This window comes from Myxine glutinosa, chromosome 2 (assembly GCF_964187855.1).
Source record: "Myxine glutinosa chromosome 2, kmMyxGlut1.1, whole genome shotgun sequence".
Taxonomy (NCBI): domain Eukaryota; kingdom Metazoa; phylum Chordata; class Myxini; order Myxiniformes; family Myxinidae; genus Myxine; species Myxine glutinosa.
Genome location: NC_136262.1, coordinates 32,947,492 through 32,973,167, shown reverse-complemented (window position 1 = coordinate 32,973,167; position 25,676 = coordinate 32,947,492). Strand labels below are relative to the sequence as shown.

Below are 25,676 nucleotides of genomic sequence, written 5' to 3'. Positions count from 1 at the left end.
TAGTGAATTTTGAGCAGTAGTTTTTTAACATTTCTCTTGAGGGAGTTCAGTCAATCAAACTCCTGGGTCTCACTCTTTGTTACAGTATTAGGATGTTGTACAGTCCATGAGGCAGGTGCGCATGCGCACATCCGCACTGGCGGGAATGGCGATGATTGTGAAAGGTTCTGGCAGGACCTGTAGCATTAAAGCCTGAAAGATACACCGATCTCTGTTCTTGACCTCTGCTTGCAAGAAGTGAGAGAATCGTACGTCACAACTCAGTGGTGTAAGGGTGATCAGTGATCACTGCCGATCGTGATTACGACTGTGCCATCAGTTAACAGAAGATGTTTGAGGGGCCAGACACGACAGCTCGGCCTATGCTATGGAGGTAACACAAAGGATGGGATCAGCGACAAGTGCACGAGCAGCAATGTCAATGACTATGAATATACAATCGCCATAAAACTTGATTTGCATGTTGCAAACTTGCTGCAGACGTGGGGGGTTGGAATTATACTTGGACCTTGCAATGATGCATGATCAGTCAGAAGAGAGGAAGTTGAAGTTGATTCTCCACCTGATTGGCACAGAAGGTAAGAAGATCTATCGCACCATGCCATTGGACACAACTGAAGATGAACGCACCGCAGCTGAACTCATGCAAGCTTTTGATACCCATTGCACCCACGTACCAATGACATGGTACCGGTAGAGTGTTATCGTTTCATCACCAAAGAACAAGAGAGTGGTGGGAACATTGACAAATATGTATGTTGTAAAAATCAAGGATGCAACAATGTCTCAAATCATAAGTTTAATCAGATTCAAACCCCAGCAATACCTGTGGAAGGATTCAGCAAATATAATATCAGTACTCTTTATCAATGATCTCTCCGACTCTCTGGAAAATCCTCTCTATCTCTTTGCTGATGACTCCACTCTCTGCCGCTCCATTCCTCTTCCCTCAGATCGGCAGCCTGCAGCCTCCTCACTCTCTGAAGACCTGGACAAAATCACAGACTGGTCAAACAAGTGGAACATGTCTTTCAATCCTGACAAATCTCACTCTCTTACTATGTATCTCCGAAAAGTTCGACTGGACAACCCTCCCATCTACTTTCTCAACAATCCTCTCCAAGAAGTTCTGTCGCTCAAGCTTTTGGGTCTCACTATCTGCCATGATCTTTCTTGGGAAAACCACATTTCCAAGCTGGCCTCCAAAGCCAGTCGCCGACTGGGCATCCTCCGTCGTGTGAAGTCCTTCCTCGGCACACCTGAGCTCCTCACCACATACAAGGCTTTCATCCGCAGCTCAATGGAATACTGTTCTCCCCTATGGGCTGGTGCTCCTGCCTCACACCTTGCTCGGCTTCACGCTGTTGAATCCAAAGCTTTCAAAATCATTGGAATCTCCCGCGATGAAGCTATCTCTGAGGGCCTTTCACTCACTCACCGCAGGCAGGTAGGTGGTCTTTCTGTCTTCTACCGACTCCTCTCCGGCCTTGCTCCCCCAGCTCTCTCTGTGCTCTGTCCCCCAAATATTCCTACAGGTCACACAAGATCTGCCAGCAACCCTCTGATGGTTAAACTGCCGAAATCTCGGCTCTCTGCTCACCTTCACTCTTTCATTCCTCTTTTCTCCCGCCTCTGGAACAAACTCCCACACTCCCTTCAATCCCACTCCTCCCTCCAGGTCTTTAAAACAGCTGTTCACCACCATCTCTTATCTTCCCCCATCCAAAACCTTGATCTTTTCTACCCCCACTAATTCACCCCAGATCCACCTTGTTTGAAATTCCAACTTCCTTCCTGGAAGTCCTGGCAGTGTCCATATGTTTATACCTCTCCCACCCCCCCCCCCCCCCCCCTTCACATGCTTCCCCCCCCAAAGCCCTCTCCCTCCCACAGATCTCTCCATGTCTCCATGTCTCTCGGTCCCTGCTCTCAAATGTTTTGTTTGTGTCCTTCCCCCTCTCTCCCCATCTTGTCTACCGCTCCCGATGTTATTTGTTGTATGTGTTTGTTTGTCTTTCTGTGTGATTAATGTTCGCTCTTTCACGAGCCTCGATCTTGTATGAAAAAAAAAAAAAAAAAAAAAAAGTATTCAGCATTCATCTGGATCAATAATGGGTATAATATTGTTACGGATCCGGGGGACGGCACTCCCGTTAGCAAGGGGAGGTTAATCCCCTTGTCCTGTTAAGCTGGCCATCCGACCGGTCCTGGGGATATCTCGCCACTCCCGGTCAGCGCTGAATAGGGTAGTAGGCCAATTCTTCCTATGACCTAAGTGCCAGCGCCTTCCGGTAAGCGAGGAAATACTCCCGCCCGAGCTGCAGCGTAATGGATGGATTGCGCCGAGCGAAGCGAGCTGCGCCGCGGGCTGTTAACGATGAGACTAACCCCGATTAAAAGCGGTTCGGCCAAAATCGCGCCACAGGTACTCAAATGGGGAAAATGAAACCAAAAGAATAGGGAGGAACAGGTATTTATTAATTATTTACAACAAACCAAAGGAAGAGCAGGAACGAAATTAATTTACAGAGGAAGAAGAAGAAGAAGAAGACACAGCGCAACCCTTAAAACAGTCTTACTTAAACCCAGGACAATACAGACAGAACAAACTCACGTACACGAATGGGAATTGCAGGCAGGAATGGCTGGAAGGATGAGAGGGGCAGACGGTCCACCGAGCTGGCGGGCAGGGAGGTCCGGGGATCGCGGCACGCCGTCGAGGTCCCGCTTGAACGTCCACGCTCCGGTTCAGTGGCGAAAAAACCCGGCAGGCAGCGCGGTTGGTATCGCCGACGAGCGCGCCGACTCTCACACGCCGAAGGATGTTCGCGCCAAAAATGATTGTGTAATGTTCGCTCCTCTCTCCCGGACCTCCTCACGCGTCTCTCCAGTGCTCCTCTCTCATGGGCCTCCTCACGCGTCTCTCCAGTGCTCCTCTCTCATGGGCCTCCTCACGCGTCTCTCCTCACTCATCTCCGTAAGCAGTCCCTCGCAGTTCCTTTTATTGGCCTTGGCCGTATCAAGCCGCCAACTCCGCTGACACGCCTACCGGCCTGCTCACCTCGGCGATGGTTAGTTGGTAAGGGCTCTCTGACTCCACCTTTGATGATGAGGTGGTGCCACGCCCATGATCCGGCGGCTCCTCCCCCCTTCTTCTCCGAGACGGAGCACATGGGCAATGGCGTCTTGCGGGATAGAAAACCACTCGCACCGCCGGGATATAAAACCACTCGTCGGTGCGACACACCTGGCACACCTCCCATGTAGATCAAATTTGTGCAGCCTCTTTCTAATGGTAGACCCGTGCACTTTGACATCAACAGTGGCAAAAGCTACCTGTAGGTCCCGTGATGACATTCTGGGGTTCTTAGAGACTTCTTTCAGCATCTTGCGGTCTGCTCTCGGGCTGAACTTGCTGGGGCGGGTCTACTGAACTTGCTGGGATAGAAAACGAAAGGGGACCTATCTTATTTGATTGATGCAACGTAGAGTCAACCTATTGGAAACACAGCCTTACCTGAAACACATAATAATGAAATAACTATGAAAAGGGCCTATGGTTCGCTACGTGTTGCGATGTGGACTAACTAGGGGGACGACCTCTGAAATTTACAATGAAATGGAGGTATTTACAAAGAATTATTTACAAAGGGGTAGATTTACAATAATTTACACCATGCAGGGTTCTCAAATCCCCAACACAGCACCCTCATTCCTCCAGGCACGTCCCGGGCCGAAAAAACTTTAACTTAATGTGACACTCAAATGTAGTTCCCCTCTACGATTAACCTTACCCTGAGTGCGACAGTTTTAAAACTCAATTAAGTATGTCCCCCTGCTACGCTGCATCCTGCCTAACAGATTCATACCCACAGAATAACCGAATTACGGAATTAATTCGCAAACTACACATTTACGGTGGGGAACATTATTTACAAGACACTATTTGTATTTACATTGCAAACCCAGGACCTGTAATTTTTGGGAAACAAAAAGAACCCTGCGGGAGGGAGGAAAAGCATGCACTGCACCGATACACCACCCTCACATGCCCGGGGATGCAGAATTGATATTGCAATGCATCCCCGAGCATGCAAGCACCAAAGCACCAATAAGCAAGCACCATCAAGCACCATCCAGTGCTACAGTCATTTCAACACAATAAAAACAAACTGATGGTCTTGTTTTCTTCTTCCCTCTGCTGGGCGGTCGTTCTTCATGTGTCTTCATGTTCTTGGCTTGCGGCCTATTTGGTGGTATAAAAAAAACACAAGCACAAGCGCGTCCGTTTTTTAATTATGGCCAGTAGGGGCCAACTATGGGTGGTCCACCTGTTTGGCTTAGTGCCACCTCACCGAGGTCCGCAAGCGAAGATCTTTCTCTGGCCATCCGGGCCGGTCCCAGCAGAGGGGTCAGGCCCCAAAACGTGGGGTCCACATGGGTGTGGTGCTTAGCCACAAACGTGTGGTCCATAGGGTGGTGCTAGGCCGCAAGTCGTGTGGTCCATAAAGTGGTGCATCGGTCCAGGCAGCTGGCAGCGGCAGCTCGGGCACACAGATGCGGCTCCCGCACGCCTTCCCTCAGTGCCCAGAGAGCACGGTCCATGGGTGGGGAGGAAGACAAAGCAGAGTCAGCGATGGGTAAGGGCGCAAGGGTACACATCAACACAAGGCAATGCAGAGGTGAGGTACGCCTGGAGAGTGAGCGGAGAAAGCTCGTCCCTATCGTACGTCACCCCACCTGTCACCTACTCTACCCTCGCCCCTTACCCTGTATTTACAAAACTCTACACATTTACAAATTCGTCACTACGTCTCATCCTCCCCATATCTCCCCTAATTCCAAATTCATCAACAATCCCAATTTCTCAAATTTGCCATCAACCAATCTCTCATCACTTCCTCATAAGGTGGAAGAGATGGAACAACCAGCACAATGTCACACCCACGTCATGATGCGACTTACATCCCAAAACATTTGCAACAAAAATAAACAAACCATGGTATGGTGTGGAGCACTGTCATCGCCCCAGGTGAGTGGATGTAGATGGTGCGAGGAGATTTCCATCCTAACTATCCTCTAAATGACTTTAACATTCTTACTCTACCCGGCGTCTTTCCCTGCCAAACCATTGGCCACTTTACTCTATGCGGTTCTAAAAACCAATTCCCACTGACCATCTATGGCGCTCACCAATTTGGGGTCTCACACCCCCGATTCAACTCCCTGTGCCTTTGCACAATTTCAGGACTGGGTCGTGTGGCGCTCCCAGCAGGTCTACTCACCTGCACACCTCCGCCACTGTAGTTGCCTCCGAGCTTACCTGCTCCTTACCCTAACCTATCTACTTGGGGAAGGCCCTCTGGCGCTCTCCCCACTCGGTGCCCTCTCTGGCACTGGGCTACCCGGGTCCGTCCTCCGGATCCTCGGGCCCCATTCACAACTCTACCGGCTCCCAGAGCCCACCTGCGGCCTCACCTGGCCGACATCCTCACAGTGGCGGAGTGCCCATTTAACCATACACACTAACAGGCCACACGCCCAGCCATTTCCACGTCACTAATGCACCCATCCAAACACCATTCTACCACACGCACCACAGATGCCAATATCCAACCACAATTTACCTATACCCTCTACCTAACTCTTAAACTACCCTCCCCGGGTATTCGTGAAAAGGGTCCATCCTCCCCATCCACTCCTTCCGCACCAACCACTCCACTCCACATTTTCCACCATACTCACTCCACACCATCCATTCCATACTCCATGTATCCCAGACCATTCATTTCATTCAACCATTCTCCATACACCTGTTCACTTGCACACCTGTTCCATCACACCTGGTGCTCCCTGCACCCTCCTTCCTCCGGGACCATTCGCTCAATACAACTCACTCACCTCACACTTTTCACAATACGCTGCTCCATCACCTCCTTCACACACACGGCACCATTCACGAGCATTGCCTGATTTGCTCGACACAAAGATCCTCACACAAACGGCATCATCTAACTAGCTGGTGCCCTTCTAACTTAGTGCATCCCCAGTCATCCCTTACACTATTGCACATACCACGTCGTTATAATCCAACTAAGCTATTCTACGTCCCCACTACTTGTACAATGTCACTACTTAAATCTCAGTCACCTATGGTCATCTCTAGGTCCCTATAAATTTATCCTAACCCGCCCTCGGCGAGCTTACACTGCCCAACCCCATAATCTATAGCTCATGCACCCGGATGATGTGAGGGATGGTGGATTTACCATCCCTCTACATCGGACATCCCTCATTATCAATTTTGCCCATCCAATTTTTGCCAATCCAAATTTGCCAATCAAATTGCCCATCAAATTTGCTATCCCTACCATCGTCCATTAAACTTCGAGCCTCGGTGCATCATTGCATGTTCACAGCTCGGTTTCGCAAAACCGAGCAATGCATTCGGGTGGTTTGGTCTCCTCTAGGTTGGGTCCGTCTGGCATTTACGATTCTGGGGAGGCGGCATGCTCGGGCCGAGATTCCATGGCCCATCGTGGCGCAGAGCCTTGCGGTCTCCGGCCCGACGACCGAAGCTCGCCTGGTCGGAGCCCCGTCCCCACTAGGGGGCGAAGGTCCGACCCGGCCCCTCTCCCCCGGAATCGCGCCGATCGCCGCTCTGACGCGACACCGACCATTCAGTGCGGGGCCCGGCCCGAATCGTGCACGATGCCCCAAACAGGAGCGACGCACCTACGGTCCCGGCCGGTCCTCGCAGCAAACAAAGAGCACCGCACATCGAGTGCTCGCGTCGGCTAAACGTCAGCCTAAGCGCTGCCCCGGTCCACGTCGATGCTTTCTCTGCATGCTCACATTCATACGCTACCCCTTTCACACTCACAAAACCCGGCGTCTAAGCGCCTCTCATACATTCCACACACTCCGTCCATTCCACCAGCGCACTCTCGCTTACATACCACTCACTGTCCGCACACTCCCTGCACTCTATCACTGCACTCCCTCTCCGTGCACACTCTTCCGTTCCACTCTCCGGTACACTCACACACTCCGTTACACACCACTCTTCCACGCACTCCTCGCGTGCACTCACGCCCATTACATACTCCGTAACCACCACGGGTGTGCACTCTTCTGCACACCCAACCACGCGCTTCAGTGCACCCTCCCGCACACGCCCCCCACTAACTCAGGCGTACACTCTCGCACACGTTCCACCACCACCTCACTCGCCACAACCAACTCGCTCTCATGGTCACACTCCGTACACTCGGTTTCACACATACCCTCCAATGTACCGCATTCACAGGTCTTATAATTTGTTTTAAAAATTTGGTTCGGGCCTCAAATCCCACTCCCCGACACCAACCACATTTCAAATCTGGCCTCCTAAGCCAGTCGCCGACTGGGCATCCTCCGTCGTGCGAAGTCCTTCCTTGGCACACCTGAGCTCCTCACCACATACAAGGCTTTCATCCGCAGCTCAATGGAATACTGCTCTCCCCTCTGGGCTGGTGCTCCTGCCTCACACCTAGCTCGCCTTCACGCTGTTGAAACCAAAGCATTCAGAATCATTGGAATCTCCCGCGATGAAGCTAACTCCAAGGGCCTCTCACTCACTCACCGCAGGCAGGTTGGTGGTCTTTCCGTCTTCTACCGACTCCTCTCTGTCCTTGCCCCCCCAGCTCTCTCTGGGCTCTGTCCCGCAAATATTCCTACAGGTCGCACAAGATCTGCCTGCAACCCTCTTATGGTTAAACTGCCAAAATCAAGACTCTCTGCTCACCTTCACTCCTTCATTCCTCTTTTCTCCCACCTCTGGAACAAACTCCCTCACTCTCTTCAATCCCACTCCACCCTCCAAGTCTTTAAAACAGCTGTTCACCACCATCTCTTATCTTCCCCCATCCAAAACCTTGATCTTTTCTACCCCCGCTAATTTCACCCCAATTCCACTTTTTTGAAATACCAACTTCTGTCCAGGAAGTCCTTGGTGTCCTTGTGTTTTATACTTCTCCCTCCCCCCCCCCCCCTTCCCATGCCTCCTCCCCCCAGGCCCTCTCCCTTCCACACATCTCCCTGCTCTCGGATGTTGTGTTTGTGTGCTTCCCCTTCTCTCCCCAACTTGTCTTCCGCTCCCTCTTTTTGGGTATTTTGTTTGTCTGGTTGATTTGTTTGTGAAGTAAATGTTGGCTCTTTCACGAGCCTCGATTCAGTATCCAAAAAAAAAAAAAAAAAAAAAAAAAAAAAATTCACTCCCTGTGTCGCATTCATTCTCACTCTTACACTCTGTATCACACTCATTCCTACTTCCACCCTCTGTAACACACTCACTCTTTGTGTCGCATTCATTCGCACTTGTACCTCTCGCTACGGACCTTTCACGAGCGCCCGGGTGCCATCGCGACCCCAAGCTCGCAAAAATTCTTTTTTCGCCAAACATCCTTCTCCAAAATCTCCCCGCACAATATACAGGCTGACTCACCTGGGCAATTCTTCTTCTTCGCTCCAACACCACCTGCAAATCTTTATTGGAGTTATTAAGCACAGCATCGTGATGTGAGCACGGACTTTGCACATTTTCCATCTTTTCCTCCCGCTGTTGCTCTACCAAGTCCGTCTCTCCAATCCCAATTTCCACTATTGTTGGTTCGATTGATTCGATTTGAATTTCTTTTTTCTTTCCCTCGACGACCGCTGGTCCGAATAAAATTTCCTTTTCTACCTCGGCAGTCGCCGGCTTCCCCATACCCCGGGTCGCGATTTCTACCCCGGTCCACTTACTTGTGCTTTGCTGCACCTCGCTCAACCCACGCTTCTCAACCCGCGTTACCCCGTCGCGTACAAATGCGCCCCTCCCGCCTGCCATGCGGTCTATGTTCTCCCCACATTTTTGTATGCGGTCACCCATTCTATTACAACACCCTTCAATTAGATTTCCCAATTCTTTCCTTTCCCGGGTGGCTCTATCCCCCTTTTCTTTCAGGAATGCTTGGAATTGTGCCAGGAGTAATTGCATGAACTCTGGCATCGCGGGCTCGGCTGCCGCGACCACGTGCGAGGCGCCATCTTGTGCGCCTCCAACCTCGTGCACGGCGCCGCCATCCTGTGCGCCCGCAGCCCCCTCTACCACATCATCATCGCTCTCCTCCTCCCTCTCTCTCAATTCCTCCCTGGGGTCCTGGGTTGCCTCTAACCCCTCATTCTCCCCTACCGGCACCCGATCACCTTGATCATCCATGGCGCGACTTTAATTTAGGATATTACACAAAATTTCGGCCGCTCGTAATTTTGACCAAATTTTTAGTTTTAAAAATTTGGTTCGGGCCTCAAATCCCACTCCCCGACACCAATTGTTACGGCCAATAGCACAATTGGTGTCCAAAATTTGGTCTAAATAAAATTTAGTCCCAGGTTCCAGATCCCATTCCTGACACCAATTGTTACGGATCCGGGGGACGGCACTCCCGTTAGCAAGGGGTGGGGGGGTTAATCCCCTTGTCCTGTTAAGCTGGCCGTCCGACCGGTCCTGGGGGTATCTCGCCACTCCCGGTCAGCGCTGAATAGGGTAGTAGGCCAATTCTTGCTATGACCTAAGTACCAGCGCCTTCCGGTAAGCGAGGAAATACTCCCGCCCGGGCCGCAGCGTAATGGATGGATTGCGCTGAGCGAAGCGAGCTGTGGCGCGGGCCATTAACGATGAGACTAAACCCGATTAAAAGCGGTTCGGCCAAAATCGTGCCACAGGTACTCAAATGGGGAAAAGACAAAGACGATCGGACGAGAATGAAACCAAAAGAATAAGGAGGAACAGGTATTTATTAATTATTTACAACAAACCAAAGGAAGAGCAGGAACGAAAGTAATTTACAGAGGAAGAAGAAGAAGAAGAAGACACAGCACAAACCTTAAAACAGTCTTACTTAAACCCAGGACAATACAGACAGAACAAACTCACGTACACGAATGGGAATTGCAGGCAGGAATGGCTGGAAGGATGAGGGGCAGACGGTCCACCGAGCTGGTGGGCAGGGAGGTCCGGGGATCGCGGCACGCCATCGAGGTCCCGCTTGAACGTCCACGCTCCGGTTCAGTGGCGAAAAAACCCGGCAGGCAGCGCGGTTGGTATCGCCGACGAGCGCGCCGACTCTCACACGCCGAAGGATGTTCGCGCCAAAAATGAATATGTAATGTTCGCTCCTCTCTCCCTCCTCTCTCATGGACCTCCTCACGCGTCTCTCCAGTGCTCCTCTCTCATGGGCCTCCTCACGCATCTCTCCAGTGCTCCTCTCTCATGGGCCTCCTCACGCGTCTCTCCAGTGCTCCTCTCTCATGGGCCTCCTCACGCATCTCTCCAGTGCTCCTCTCTCATGGGCCTCCTCACGCGTCTCTCTTCACTCATCTCCGTAAGCAGTCCCTCGCAGTTCCTTTTATTGGCCTTGGCCATATCAAGCCGCCAACTCCGCTGACACGCCTACCGGCTGGCTCACCTCGGGGATGGTTGGTTGGTAAGGGCTCTCTGACTCCACCTTTGATGACGAGGTGGTGCCACGCCCGTGATCCGGCGGCTCCTCCCCCCTTCTTCTCCGAGATGGAGCACATGGAAAATTGAGTCTTGCGGGATAGAAAACCACTCGCACCGCTGGTATAGAAAACGAAAGGGGACCTATCTTATTTGATTGATGCAACGTAGAGTCAACCTATTGGAAACACAGCCTTACCTGAAACATCATAGTCATATGTATCCTCGTGGGCCCAGCAAGGTTCTGTCCACGTTGTTCATATGGATAGTGGGTCTGCAGAAGATCCGAGCCCAGTTGAGGATATTTTAATGGTCACACTATCTCCAGATGTCTCGACCACCATGGAACAGATCAATGCTGTACTGACATCCTACCTGAAGCGTATCCTCGCAAATATGAACATCCACGGTAACTTGGTAACCTTTTAGGTTAATAGTGCTGCGACGTGCAATATTTTATCAATCAAACGGTAGTGAGGCAAACAGGTACTGTTTAACTATCAGGCTAATCAGATAAAAATTGATGATTTTAGAAGTTTGATGTTTAATTGACCTTTTGACCTTTAAAATATTTGGTTTCTCAATTCAGTGAGGCACTATGCAATTGCTATTTAATTACCTCCGCCACCAAAGGTGGATTGAGGTTATGTTTTCACCCCTGTCTCTTTGGTTTTTTTTTTTGTTTCTTTGTTTGTGAACAGAATATCTCAAAAATTTGAAGACAGATTCAGTCGAAATTTGGCAGAGATGTAGCGTATGTCACAAGGACGAAATGATTAGATTTTGGTGAAGATCCGGATTCGGCTACTAAAATTTCTAAAGTGATTCTTTACCATTGAGAGATACGGCCAAAAACGATAAACGACAGGATATCTCAAAACGACAGGATATCGCAAAAAGTTATGGACGGATTTGTACGAAACCTGGTGGACAGGTTGGGTGTCTAACAAGGACAAAGAGATTAGATTTTGGTGAAGATCTGAATATGGATTCGGATATAAGGATTTAAAAATTTTTTAAGTGAGTCTTCACCATTGGGAGATCAAGCCAAAAACGATACATACATGGCAGGATATCTCAAAAAGTTATGGATGTGTTTGGACGAAAGTTGTTGGACAGGTTGTGTTTGTGACAAGGAAGAATCGATTCAATTTCGGTGAAGATCCGGATCCGGATCCAGATAGTAAAAATTTTAAAGTGATTCTTCACCATTGAGTGATATAGCCAACCAGGCTGAGGTATGCTCTCCACTGAGTGCCGTTCTAGTTTTAAAGTCAATCAGATGAATATTGGTGGTCATTTGATTAAATTTTAATTTAATTTTAATTTTAATTGATTAATTTTAAAGTCAATCAGATTAAAATCGATGATTTTAGAAGTTTGACCTTGAGTTGACCTTTGACCTTTTAACCTCAAAAATAGTTGTTTCTCAATTTGGTGACTCGATATGCAAATGCTGTTCAACTTTCAAGTGAATCTGATGAAAAATGACAATTTTTGAAATTTGACTTCAAGTGGACCTTTGCCCTCAAAATCAATAGGCTTCTTCTTTATGACCAGCCCTAGCATCTGGTGAAGTTTTGTGAAGATCGGTTTCGAATGGTGACCTATAGGCAATTGACATACAAACAAACAGACAGACAGACAGATGAAAAATCACTCAAAGAGTGACAGTTGGCACTCAGAAGAGCATCCTTTTGACCTCAAAAATAATTAGTGGTTGAATTCAGTGACCTGATATGCAAATCGTCTTCAAAGTTTAAGTTAATCGGATGAAAATTGACAATTTTAGAAATTTGGCCTATGTTGACCTTTTGGCCTATGTTGACGTCAAAAATAGTTGGTGGTTGGTTTCCGTTAGCTGATATGAAAATCCTTTTCAAATTTCAAGCCAATCGGATGAAAATTGAGGATTTTAGAAATTTGAAAAAGTGGTTGACCTTTGGCCGATGTTGACCTTTTGGCCTATGCTGATCTCAAAAATAGTTGGTGGTTGAATTCAGTTAGCCGAAATGAAAAGCCGATTCAAATTTCAAGTCAATTGGATGAAAATTGAGGATTTTAGAAATTTGAAAAAAAAGTAGATGACCGTTGGCCTATGTTGACCTTTTGGCCTATTGTGATCTCAAAAATAGTTGGTGGTTGAATTCAGTTAGCTGATATGTAAATCCCTTTCAAATTTTAAGTGAATCAGATGAAAATTGAGTTTTAGAAATTTGAAATTGTTGTTGACCTTTGGTCTGTGTTGACTTTTGGCCTATGCTGATCCCAAAAATAGTTGGTGGTTGAATTCAGTTATCCGGAATGGAAATCCTATTCAAATTTCAAGTTAATCAGATTAAAATTGAGGATTTTAGAAATTTGAAAAAAGTGGTTGACCTTTGGCCTAGGTTGGCCTTTTGACCTTTTGACCTCAAAAATATATAGGATTTTGTCGGACCACGGACTCTACCATTTGGTGAAGTTTCGTGAAGATCGGTTTAAAATTGTGACCAGTAGGCAAGTATAAGTGAGTGGACAGACAAACAAACACACACACACACACACACACACACACACACACACACACACACACACACAAACACACACACACACACACACACACACATACACACGCACAAACACACACACACACACTCACACACACAGTGACATCATGCAGCGCCTGGAAATGTAAAAGGATTCCAATAAATCCGTGAGAGAGTAGGAAACAGCGAGCCGAACAAAACAGGTCTCAGCGATGCGGAGCAAACAAAACGGTGATTTGTTTTTGGAAACTCCTCTTAGAACGGATAGACGTCGAGGGACACACTTGATTTGAGTAAAAAAAAAAACACCTTTTAGAGGCCATTTTTCCACGCAAAGCGGGGGTTGGCCTTTTTCGGGCACCGTGGTTGTTGTTGTTTGTTGTTTTTCGGTCCCCTTTTTGAAGCAATGTTTTACGGCCGGATGCCCTTCCTGACGCCAACCCTTTTTGCCGCCTTTTACGACAAGCAGGGAATTACCAGTGAACTGGTACTCAATTAGCCGACCTCGGAAGGTATGACAGGCTGAGTCAACCCCCCTGGCGTTAATTCAGCGATCGACCGGGATTCGAACCCAGGATCCTAGGATCCTAAGCTGGCACCCTAACCGCTAAGGAACCCAGGATCTTAGGATCCTAAGCTGGCACCCTAACCGCTAAGGAACCCAGGATCCTAGGATCCTAAGCTGGCACCATAACCGCTAAGGAACCCAGGATCCTAGGATCCTAAGCTGGCACCCTAACCGCTAAGGAACCCAGGATCCTAGGATCCTAAGCTGGCACCCTAACCGCTAAGGAACCCAGGATCCTAGGATCCTAAGCTGGCACCCTAACCGCTAAGGAACCCAGGATCCTAGGATCCTAAGCTGGCACCCTAACCGCTAAGGAACCCAGGATCCTAGGATCCTAAGCTGGCACCCTAACCGCTAAGCCAACACACTTGATTTGAGTGAAGTATTATAATTATAACTGTGGATAGTGAATAATGTGTACATATTATTTTATAACTCATAACATGAGTTGGTAGATACTGTTACAGGTAAACTTTGTTGAGACCAAACTCTTCACTCTTTTTTTGAAAATCAAATATGCTAACCGGAGAATATATAGAGAGACAGAGACAGAGACAGAGCCTTGCGGCTTTGAACAAAGTTGTGCGTCTTTCAAACCATAAGAAGAAGAAGAAGAAGACGGGAAACAGACGTGCCGCGGAATGGGGATTACGTGGCCAGGTCTGCCGGAAGCCTTTTGCTGGCTGGATCTGAAACATCCTGGGTTCCGTAGATCAGTTTTAAAGTTCATTAAAGATACGGGGTTAGCAGTGTGAGTCCCTAGTTCTTCCAGTGCAATCCTCCTGGTTTTGTTTTGTTTGGATGTTAGGGTGCGTGGCGTATATAGAGCCTCGCGGCTATGAAAGCGCCATTAAACCTTAAAAAAGAAAAAGAAGAAGTAGACCACAAGAGGCGTTCACTGCAATTGTTGGGGCCTGTTGGTGTCGCAAAAGTGGCGCGCAACGTGATTGGTCGCTGGAAGAGTTGGTGGGGTTTGTGCCTTTATTTAATTACACAACTCGAAGAACGCGATTCTGAAAATCAGAAAATTGTTTAAATTGTTTAAATTGTGGAAATATTCCAAATATTCGAAGTTGTCGCCAATGGCTGTCGAAAACCCCTAAACTCATGTCGTCAGAAACTGGGGCGTGGTGTCATTCAATGTAACTACTTTTGCGGTTAAAGGTTTTGATTTCTCATTTGCTTCCGCGCATTTCAATCTGCTGGTTATTCGGAATAATCAACAATTCACGGAGCTTTTTGTTGGGGCCTCGTTGGATCAAAATCTTCAGAAGGTAATTTATTACACGAATAGGAAACCTGTGGTGGAGTTTATAATAGTTTACGTGAGATCATATTATGTTTAACGCTAGATTATGTCCACCTTTACTACCAGGTGTTGTACAAATCGTGATTAATGAGTGATTGTGTCGGTTGAGAATCCCACGGACGGTAATTCATATTTTATTGAGTATTAAATGTTCGAAAGATTCGAATGTGAACAATGGTAAACGGTAGTGAGTCGAACAGGTACGTAATAAAGGGTAGCGAGTCGAACAGGTACGTGATAAAGGGTAGCAAGTCGAACAGGTATGTGATAAAGGGTAGCGAGTCCAACAGGTACGTGATAAAGGGTAGCGAGCCCAACAGGTACGTGATAAAGGGTAGCGAGTCGAACAGGTACGTGATAAAGGGTAGCGAGTCGAACAGGTACGTGATAAAGGGTAGCAAGTCGAACAGGTATGTGATAAAGGGTAGCGAGTCGAACAGGTACGTGATAAAGGGTAGCAAGTCGAACAGGTACGTGATAAAGGGTAGCAAGTCGAACAGGTATGTGATAAAGGGTAGCAAGTCGAACAGGTACGTGATAAAGGGTAGCGAGTCGAACAGGTATGTGATAAAGGGTAGCAAGTCGAACAGGTACGTGATAAAGGGTAGCGAGTCGAACAGGTATGTGATAAAGGGTAGCAAGTCGAACAGGTACGTGATAAAGGGTAGCGAGTCGAACAGGTATGTGATAAAGGGTAGCAAGTCGAAACAGGCAGAGTCGGTGTCAGAAGAAATCTAATCGGGGGGCATTAGGGTAACCACGGCGGGGGAGGGGCATAAACTGCCGTTCGAGAACTCAATCTATGATGTAAATGCTTGAAAATAAGAATTTGCCGTCAACAATCAACACCAACCCAGTTACAATTTAAAAACATGCTGCAAAGTCTCTCTCTGACACACACACACACACACACACACACACACACACACACACACACACACACACACACACACACACACACACACACACACACACACACACACACCGCTCCCACACCACAAAATATAGCCTACGTGCAAGCCACGTCTCTGTCTCTCACTATTTCACTCTTTCACTCTTTCACTCTTTCACTCTTTCTCTCTTTCATTCACTGCACTGCGCGCGTCATTGGACCATCATTTGAAATAGACTATATACTCCACTCTTACCGAATAAATGCAGACAGACCCAAAAATCATTCAACATTTTGCGAAATAATCATGAAAGCCAAGGCTGGCATCATAAAGTGAATTAAACGCATGGCTTACCTTCAGAAGAGTTGCAGGTGGCGAGTGTTGGTGCTGAACCTCCTAAGAATGGTATCCTTCCACTCAGGTGTGCATTTTCGGGTTCAGTCCCTCTCAAACGCTAGCTGAACCAACTGGGCCTTTCTCTTGTGGAGCATTGGATGTCTGTGGTCCGAAAATACGTTTCTCAGAGTGGAGAATGAATTCTCGCACATTGCTGTGGAGGCGCCAAATGTTGAGGCATGTTTGAAAGCAGTCCGTACACTGGGCATTCCGATCACATGTGTGTGGTACTCTGAGAGCATGTGCTGTGTAGTCCAATCCCCCTCGATTGGCTGTGATTGCTTTTGTGAACTGGAAAACTGTTTAGCAACTTCGTACTCTGCCTCAATTACAGGCGATCGTGACAGGTCCATAATATGCTCACAGCCTTTACATCAAGAAATGTATCACTTTCTGGATTCAGTGCAACAAGTGCACTCGCCAAGTGTGAGTTCCGTTCGCTGAATATGTGATCCATCTCTCCAAGCACTGAATCAATAGTGTTGTAGTACAGTCTCCGTAGTTCTGTTTTATCGTCATCATACTTGTGCCCTGTAGTTCCCATAACGACATACTCATCCATATTCGTGTTCGCTTTGCGTCTCCGTTTAGGGACACGGGTCTCTCAGTGATGCGCTGGCAGCCGTGGCCATGTGCCACACCTTATTAAATTCCTCGTCAATGAGCACACTACTTCCTCAAATGTGACCTGATGCAAATATGACCAACAGGGTGTGTTTTTTTCTTTTCTTATTTTTGTTTTTATTTCATTTCATTTAGCGAAAAGATTTTCACTTTTAATATGATAAATATAAATTAATTAATAAAACGCAGTTTGGCGCCAAAGGCTTGGCCTGCGGGTGGGGGCACAATAACTCATTTGGGGGGGGGGTATGGCCCGCGAATGCCCCCCCCCCCATGCCGCCGACCCTGCACGAACAGGTACGTGATAAAGGGTAGCGAATCCAACAGGTACGTGATAAAGGGTAGCGAGTCGAACAGGTACGTGATAAAGGGTAGCGAATCCAACAGGTACGTGATAAAGGGTAGCGAGTCCAACAGGTACGTGATAAAGGGTAGTGAGTCGAACAGGTACGTGATAAAGGGTAACAAGTCGAACGGGTACGCGACTCCATTCATAAGAACAACCTTGGGTTTTAATCTCCATCTTGGAAAATGGCACAGAACTCGGTCTTGATCAGAAACTGTCCGGAGACAGTTTTATATATTTATACTTTATCATATAAACACCTTTCTAACATTCGTAACAATTGTTCAGCTCAAATCCACAGTTAAATTTTGAAATTCGGTTCAGGTGAAGAGATTGGAGAAAGGATCACCTGAGAATTGTAATTAAATAAATGAACGGAGAATGAAATGGGAGAAGTCGATGGGCGGGGCGATTCACTCACTCTATGGGACAAGTTCACACACTGAACCTTCTCTCTGTATATATACATGCCATTGTAGCGGTTACCGCTGGGTGTACACAATCGCCTTGCACCTACCAGGACGCGGCCAGGGTGCAATCGCCATGCCGGGCTCGTCCAGACGGGCCCAGACGCGCCTCTCCCGGGCATGCCCGGACTCGCTGTTCCCGGGCTCGCCCGAACCTCCCGGGCACGCCCGCTCTCGCCTTTCCAGGGCTCGCCCAGAACGCCCGGGCATGCCCGCTCTCGCCTTTCCAGGGCTCGCCCAGAACGCCCGGGCACGCCCAGCCTCGCCTTTCCAAGGCTCGCCCAGGATGCCCGGGCAGGTCCAGACTCGCCTTTCCAGGACTCGCCCTTGACACCCGGGCATGCCCGGTCTCGCTTTTCCCGGGCAAACGCTCCGGCATAAATGTGTATATATATTGCTGCCCGATAAACGGGCTTTTCAGAGTACCCGAGTTTGATACGTGCAATAAAGCAACTCGGACGAATTTCCGTCTTTGGTCGCGTCAATCCTTTCGACTCGCGTTGGAGCACAGCTCCTTCATTGGTGACCCCGAACATGGACACGGCAGTGGCTCTTAAACTGCCTACCTTCTGGGAGGCTCACGTGGCTGTTTGGTTCGCCCAGGCGGACTCCCAGTTCGCCCTGCGAGGCATCACCGCCGACGACACCCGCTTCCACCATGTCGTGGCAGCGCTCGGCTCTGCCACCGCGGCCCGCGCCCTGAGCCTCCTCGAACGCCCGCCAGCTGCTGACAAGTATGACGCGATTAAGGCGCTCCTCCTCGACGCTTTCGCCCTCTCACCGGCGGAACGCGCACGACGCCTGCTCGACCTGCCCGAGCTCGGCGACACGCTCCCGTCCGAGCGAATGGACCACATGCTCTCATTGCTCGGCGAGCACTCTCCGGATTTTCTGCTCCGAGAGCTGTTCCTCCGCCAGCTGCCTAACCAGGTACGCCTCGCCCTGGCGGGCACGTCGATCACGGATCCCCGCGCCCTCGCCAGGGAAGCCGACAAGATCTCCTCGGCAGGCCAGCACGTCGGAGCGGCTACCTGGAGCCCGTTGCCGTCCGAGGCGACGCCCACGACGCCCGAGCGCCCTGCGCGATTGGAGGCCGACTTGCCGGTGCAACTAGCGGCCGCCACGCCGCGCCGACCGCTTCCAACACGACGGCCGGGGCCTCCACCTGACCAGGCATGGTGTTATTACCACGCCAGGTTCGGACACAAGGCTCGGACATGCCGACCCCCGTGCACTTTCGGCAAGTCGGGAAACGGCCGGGCCGGCGTTCATTACCAGCCATGAGCGCCGGCCACTCGGGCAACTTGCTTTTTATTAAGAACAAAGCGTCCGGGCGGCGTTTCCTTTGTGACACCGGCGCCCAACTGAGCGTCATACCCGCCTCCGAGCAGGACAGGCGGAACGCCGTTTGCGGCCCTTCTTTGGTCGCTGCTAATGGATCGGCCATACGCACTTTCGGCCCGCGCAACGTCACCCTCTGCTTCGGCAGCCAGCGCTTTCAGTGGGCCTTTGTGACCGCCAGTGTCCCCATGGCTTTGCTGGGCGCCGACTTCCTCTGCGCGCACGGGCTGCTGGTCGACGTCAAACGACGCGCCTTGTCAACGCCGAGACCTTCAGCTCCCTGGCGTGTATAATGAGCAGCTCCGCGCCGACCGAACTGGCATGCGCCCTCCCGACGGCGAACGAGTTCGCTCGCCTGCTCGCCGAATTCCCGGCCCTCACGCGGCCGACGTTTTCGGCCGTCGCAGTGCGACATGGGATCGAGCACCACATACCCACTACGGGCCCGCCGGTCTACACCAGGGCCCGCCGCCTCGACCCGGCCAAGCTCGCCGTGGCAAAGGCCGAGTTCGACGCATTGGAGCGCCTCGGCATCGTGCGACGCTCCGATAGCGCGTGGGCCTCACCACTGCACATCGTGCCAAAGCCGGGGGGCAGATGGTGCCCGTGTGGCGACTACCGCCGCCTCAACGACGCTACCACCCCCGACAGGTACCCGATCCCGCACATCCAAGACTTTTCCGCCCGTTTGGCGGGACGGGTCATATTTTCAAAAATTGACCTGATACGGGGATACCACCAGGTACCTGTCCGGCCGGCCGATGTCCCGAAGACGGCCGTCATCACACCGTTCGGCCTGTTCGAATTTTTGAGGATGCCGTTTGGCCTCAAGAACGCGGCCCAGGCATTCCAACGCTTGATGGACGGCGTGCTGCGCGACCTGCCATTTCTTTTCGTCTATCTGGACGACATCCTTGTCGCCAGCACGTCCCGAGCCGAGCACCTCCTCCACCTCCGAACACTGTTCGGTCGCCTCAGCAAGCACGGCTTAATTGTCAAGCCGGCCAAATGCCACTTCGGCACGACGACCGTTGACTTTTTGGGCCACCGCATCACCACGACCGGGGCCGTGCCGCTGCCGACCAAGGTCGAGGCCATCACCACGTTCCCGCGTCCCTGCTCCATCAAGGCCCTGCAAGAGTTCCTCGGCATGGTGAATTTTTATCACCGATTCGTGCCCCGCGCTGCTCAGCTCATGCGGCCCCTTTACGAAGCCCTCCGGGGCAAGCCGGCCAAGCATGACATCGTCTGGTCCGCGGCCATGGACGCGGCATTCACGAGCGCCAAGCGGGTCCTCGCCGACGCAACGCTGCTGGCTCACCCGGTGCTCAACGCGCCCATCGCCCTCACTACGGACGCCTCCAACTATGCGGTGGGCGCCGTCCATGAACAATGGGTGGACGGGGTTTGGCAGCCACTCGCTTTTTTCAGCCGGCAATGCCGGCCGAATGAGTTAAAATACAGCACGTTCGACCGCGAGCTCCTCGGTCTATTCCTGGCCGTTCGCCATTTCCGCCACCTCCTGGAGGGCCGCCCGTTCACGGCTTTCGTCGACCACAAGCCATTGGTTTACGCAATGGCCAAAGTCACGGAGCCGTGGTCGGCCCGCCAGCAGCGCCACCTCTCCGCCGTGTCGGAATTTACCACGGACATCCGGCACGTCGCCGGCAAAGACAACGCCGTGGCCGACTGTCTTTCTCGGGCCAGCGCGAACGCGGTCCACCTCGGCGTGGACTTCACGCTCATGGCGGCCGACCAGACCACCGACACCACGGTGCAGGCCCTCCGGGCGGCGGACACGGGCCTCCGCCTGGCCGACATCCCCTTCGCGGACACTGTCCTGCTCTGCGACGTCTCCCAGGGCCAGCCTCGCCCCATCGTGCCCGTTACCTGGCAGCACCGCATCTTCGCCTCCATCCACGGCCTTTCTCACCCGGGCCGGAAAGCTTCTCAGAAGCTGGTGTCGGCGCGTTTCATCTGGCACGGCCTTCGACGGGACGTCCGCGACTGGGCCAACGCCTGCACAGCCTGCCAGCGGGCCAAGGTCCACCGCCACACTCAGGCCCCGCTGGCACCTTTCACCGTGCCTGAACGGCGTTTCGACCACGTCCACGTGGACCTGGTTGGCCCCCTTCCCCCTTCGCGGGGTTTCACACACCTGCTCGCCATGGTGGACAGGACCACCAGGTGTCCGGAGGCCGTTCCCCTCGTTTCCACCACCACCGCCGACGTGGCACAGGCTTTCATCGCCACCTGGGTCGCCCGTTTAAGCGCGCCAGCGGACATCTCTTCGGACCGCGGTCCGCAGTTCACCTCCGAGCTGTGGGGCGCGGTCGCCCGCAACCTGGGAGTCCGGCTCCACCGTACCACGGCCTACCACCCTCAAGCCAATGGGTTGTGCGAGCGTTTTCACCGCTCCATGAAGGCCGCGCTCATGGCCGGCCTTCAGGACGATGGCTGGGCCGACCGGCTCCCGTGGGTCCTTTTGGGCCTACGCACGGCCCCCAAAGAGGACCTCCAGGCATCCACCGCTGAGCTGGTGTACGGCCAGGCCCTCCGCGTACCGGGCGAGTTCATTCCCGACGCCACCAGCCCCTGATCTGCCGCGTGCCAGCGCACGGACTTCCAGGAGGCCGCTCGACGTTTCGCCCCGGTGCCCACGTCCCGCCATGGCGACCCCCAATCCTACGTCCCCCCAGCACTCCGCTCGGCGGAGTACGTCTTCGTGCGCCACGACGCGCACCGGGGGCCGCTCCGACCACCTTACGACGGACCCTTCCGGGTCCTACAACGGGACAACAAGTCCTTCATCGTCAGCGTGGCCAGCCGCTCGTCTACGGCCAGCCGCTCCGCATCCTGGTTGGCCCCCTCGCCAGCGCTCGGACCTCCAGGAGGCCGCCCGACGATTTGCCCCCGTGCCAACGTCCCGCCAAGGTGGCCCCCAGTCCTACGTCCCCCCGGCGCTTCGCACAGCGGAGTACGTCTTTGTGCGTCATGATGCACACCGGGGGCCACTCCGGCCGCCGTACGACGGGCCCTTCCTGGTCCTGCGACGGGGCGACAAGTCATTCGTCGTCGACTTCAGTGGCCGGGTGGACCGGATTTCACTGGACCGCCTCAAACCGGCCCACATGGACGTCGGCCAGCCGCCACGGCTGGCTCTCCCACCGCGGCGCGGCCGCCCCCCCGTCCACTGCACCCCCCGCTCATCCACCCGCTCATCCACCCGCCACCACACCGGACCCCCCCCCCCCCCCCCCCGCGACTGGCCAGGGGTCGTTTCGGTCGGGTCACGTTTCGGTCACGAACAGAGATGTGATAAAGGGTAGAGAGATGAACATGGATGTGATAAAGGGTAGAGAGACGAACAGGGATGTGATAAAGGGCAGAGAGACGAACAGGTATGTGATAAAGGGTAGAGAGACGAACAGGGATGTGATAAAGGGCGGACAGACGAACAGGGATGTGATAAAGGGCAGAGAGACGAACAGGGATGTGATAAAGGGCAGAGAGACGAACAGGGATGTGATAAAGGGCAGAGAGACTAACAGGGATGTGATAAAGGGTAGAGAGACGAACATGGATGTGATAAAGGGTAGAGAGACGAACAGGGATGTGATAAAGGGTAGAGAGACGAACAGGTATGTCATAAAGGGTAGAGAGACGAATAGGTAGTGTTACGGGGTGACCCCATTACCTCTGGTGTCGGTGGACCTCCGAACCCCGAGAGGGTCCCCGGCAGAAAGATGTGTTATCCTTGGTTGAAATCCAGCAAATAATGAAACCCTCAATGGAACCAGCAAATGAAACAGTCAAATCAATAATGCAACCACACCAGGTTATAAACAAACAATAATATATTATAAATCACACAAAGAGCCATACAACAATGGGGGCAACAATGGGGGCACCCCTATATTCAAATCTTATGATGATATCCTTGTCAAGCCCCTTAACCCTACACTCACGGCACCTCCCCCAATGTCTCTGCACCCCTCCAAGGTGAAGTCCCAATGTCTCTGTGCGCTCCCGCGATCGGGGAGTCAAGGCCCGATGGTCAATTGAGGCGTAGGCGAGCGAGACGACCCCGAGGTCACGTGCTCAGCACCCAGCAACACAGCGGTGGGAAGGAACCTCACAAAAACGCGCTCCGACGTACACATTGCGGTTCAATCCGCGAGCCTCCGTATAATTCTCATGTGCCCCTTTCTGGCACAGCGGTCCCCGGCAAACCACCGGGGAATAATGCCCAGCCGACACGACAAAAACCTGGTCACTGCAGGTTGCTCGCGTGGCGAAGATGGCGGACGGCTTTCACTCCAACCCGGGCTTTGAGGCCCGGATCCTCTGGAACCTCAATGAGAATACCTGACGACACAGGCTCCACGCATTCCGGCGATATTTCTTATCGCCCGAACTTCCCTTCAAGGATGCAAAGTTCACTCACACTGTACGTCAAACACTCGGGCCAGAGCTTCAACAACCACGTCTCTTTTCGATCTCCTCCCGCCTCTTTTTCTTCGCTCCCCCTCTTCCGGTCACAATCCGGATTTCCGGCCACATTTTACCAGGAGCGCTTTTAAATCTTTTCACCACAACAACCCTTTCCCTTAAGTCACAATAAGCATAATATCTAGCACCAACAATGATACCAACAATGATAACAACAACCATAATGAGGGCCGCATCCGTAACAGTAGGCCTACGTGATAAAGGGTATAGAGTCGAGGGATGGGGCGCTGCTGCAGCTGTTGCAGTCGTTGATGCTGCTGTTCTGTTGCAGGAGGCGGGGGCTAAATGTGGGCGGAGTTTACACACTGAACGTCCTTAACCATTCACGCTCGGGGAAACTTCCGTGAACATTTTGTTACCTCCATGTTTGGTAACTCTGATCAGGTGTTTTTGTGTAATTTATAACGAATAACGATCACGTTTTTTCACCTTTTCACATCGGTACAATCACACCATTGAAGGAGCTGTGCTCCAATGCGAGTCGGAAGGATTGACGCGACCAAAGACAGAAATTCGTCCGAGTTGCTTTATTGCACGTATCAAACTCGGGTACTCTGAAAAGCCCGTTTATCGGGCAGCAATATATATACACATTATGCCGGAGCGTTTGCCCGGGAAAAGCGAGCCCGGGCGTCAAGGGCGAGTCCTGGAAAGGCGACTCTGGACCTGCCCGGGCATCCTGGGCGAGCCCTGGAAAGGCGATAGCGGGCATGCCCGGGCATCCTGGGCGAGCCCTGGAAAGGCGAGAGCGGGCATGCCCGGGCGTCCTGGGCGTGCCCTGGGAAGGCGAGAGCGGGCATGCCCGGGCATCCTGGGCGAGCCCTGGAAAGGCGAGAGCGGGCATGCCCGGGTGTCCTGGGCGAGCCCTGGAAAGACGAGTCTGGGCATGCCCGGGAAAGGCGAGACCGGGCGTGCCCGGGAGGCTCGGGCGAGCCCGGGAACAGCGAGTCCGGGCATGCCCGGGAGAGGCGCGTCTGGGCCTGTCCGGGCGGCCTGGACGAGCCCGGCATGGTGATTGCTCCCTGGCCGTGTCCTGGTAGGTGCAAGGCGATTGTGTACACCCAGCGGTAACCGCTACACCATCCTCGGTACAATAGTTTATCAATAATAAATTATCATTGTAACTATAACTGGTTCATTCTTGCCTTTTCACAATTAACGTTGCGAGAAAACAAAAACATTCTTCATTTAGGAAGGTGAAGGTTGAACTGGGACATTTTACCTTTTGAAAAAGTCGCTAATTCTGTTGAACACGAAACAGAGCAAAATGTTCAGGCACCAAGCAACTAGGTAGCGCTTACCAAGCCAGCCGTTCCTTATCAGTTTTTAATGGAGTGCTTGCTCGAATGTTTAAACCACGTGGGGAGAACTCTACAAGAAACTTAGTAAATAAACACACCTGATGGTGTTGAGGTCCGACCCAAGATCTACTACAGTCTATATATCCCAGAGAGGAATGACCGATGCTGCCGCTCCCAGAGGCAACAGGTGTACTGATCAAATATGAATATAACAAACTTTATTACATATTCCCAAATCATTCACAGAATGACCAGCCGAGGGGTGTACATGTCTGATGCAGGTAAGGTGATTAACCAATGTGTGTGCCGTCCGTCCCTCAGGTGGACATTAAACTGGACATCCCGGCGCACACTCACCTCTAACCTGTTAAGCCTGGGTACGAATCCTGACATTGCTATAAACTGTCATCCCAGTATTTCACAGGTAAGATGATTAATCAAGGTGTGTGCCGTCCCTCGGTTTATCTTTCGGCCTATGTTGGCCTCCAAAATAATTGTTGGTTTAATTTCGTCACCTGATATGCAAATCCTGTTCAAATTTCAAGTCGATCAGATGAAAATTGATAGTTTTAGGAATTTGACAAAGTTGTTGACCTTGAGCCTATGTTGACCTTTTGACCTCAAAATAAATAGGCTCTTCCTTATGACCAACCCTACCGTTTCCTGAAGATCGGTTTAAAACTATGATCTGTCGACGATTGACTTGCAGACAAACAGACAAACAGAATAACGCACATGACCAACCAGTATTCATGAAAAATCTTCGAGTTCCCCATGTAACAAACAGACAAAGGTGAAAACATAACCTTGATTCTCTTTCAGTGCGCAGGTAACTAGAACAGCACTTGGTGGAGCGCATACCTGAGCCA

At 51.4% G+C, this 25,676-nt stretch overlaps 1 protein-coding gene and 1 long non-coding RNA gene across 6 annotated transcripts in view; one reads left to right on the top strand and one right to left on the bottom strand.

The window, feature by feature from the left end:
- Window positions 1-25,676, bottom strand: part of LOC137422652 (uncharacterized) — a 1,758,619-nt gene that overhangs the window by 1,691,511 nt on the left and 41,432 nt on the right. The gene's annotated exons all lie outside the window — the stretch shown is intronic.
- The window catches only part of LOC137421906 (tumor necrosis factor receptor superfamily member 6), a 50,045-nt gene continuing 38,866 nt past the window's right edge, over window positions 14,498-25,676 (top strand). Inside the window, exons 1-2 of one of the 5 annotated variants that reach the window (XM_078773169.1) lie at window positions 14,498-14,892; window positions 25,129-25,231. The gene's annotated coding sequence lies outside the window, so the exon portion shown is untranslated. The remainder of the gene's footprint in view (window positions 14,893-25,128; window positions 25,232-25,676) is intronic. The other 4 variants (XM_078773167.1, XM_078773166.1, XM_078773170.1 and 1 more) reach the window with 4 other exon arrangements.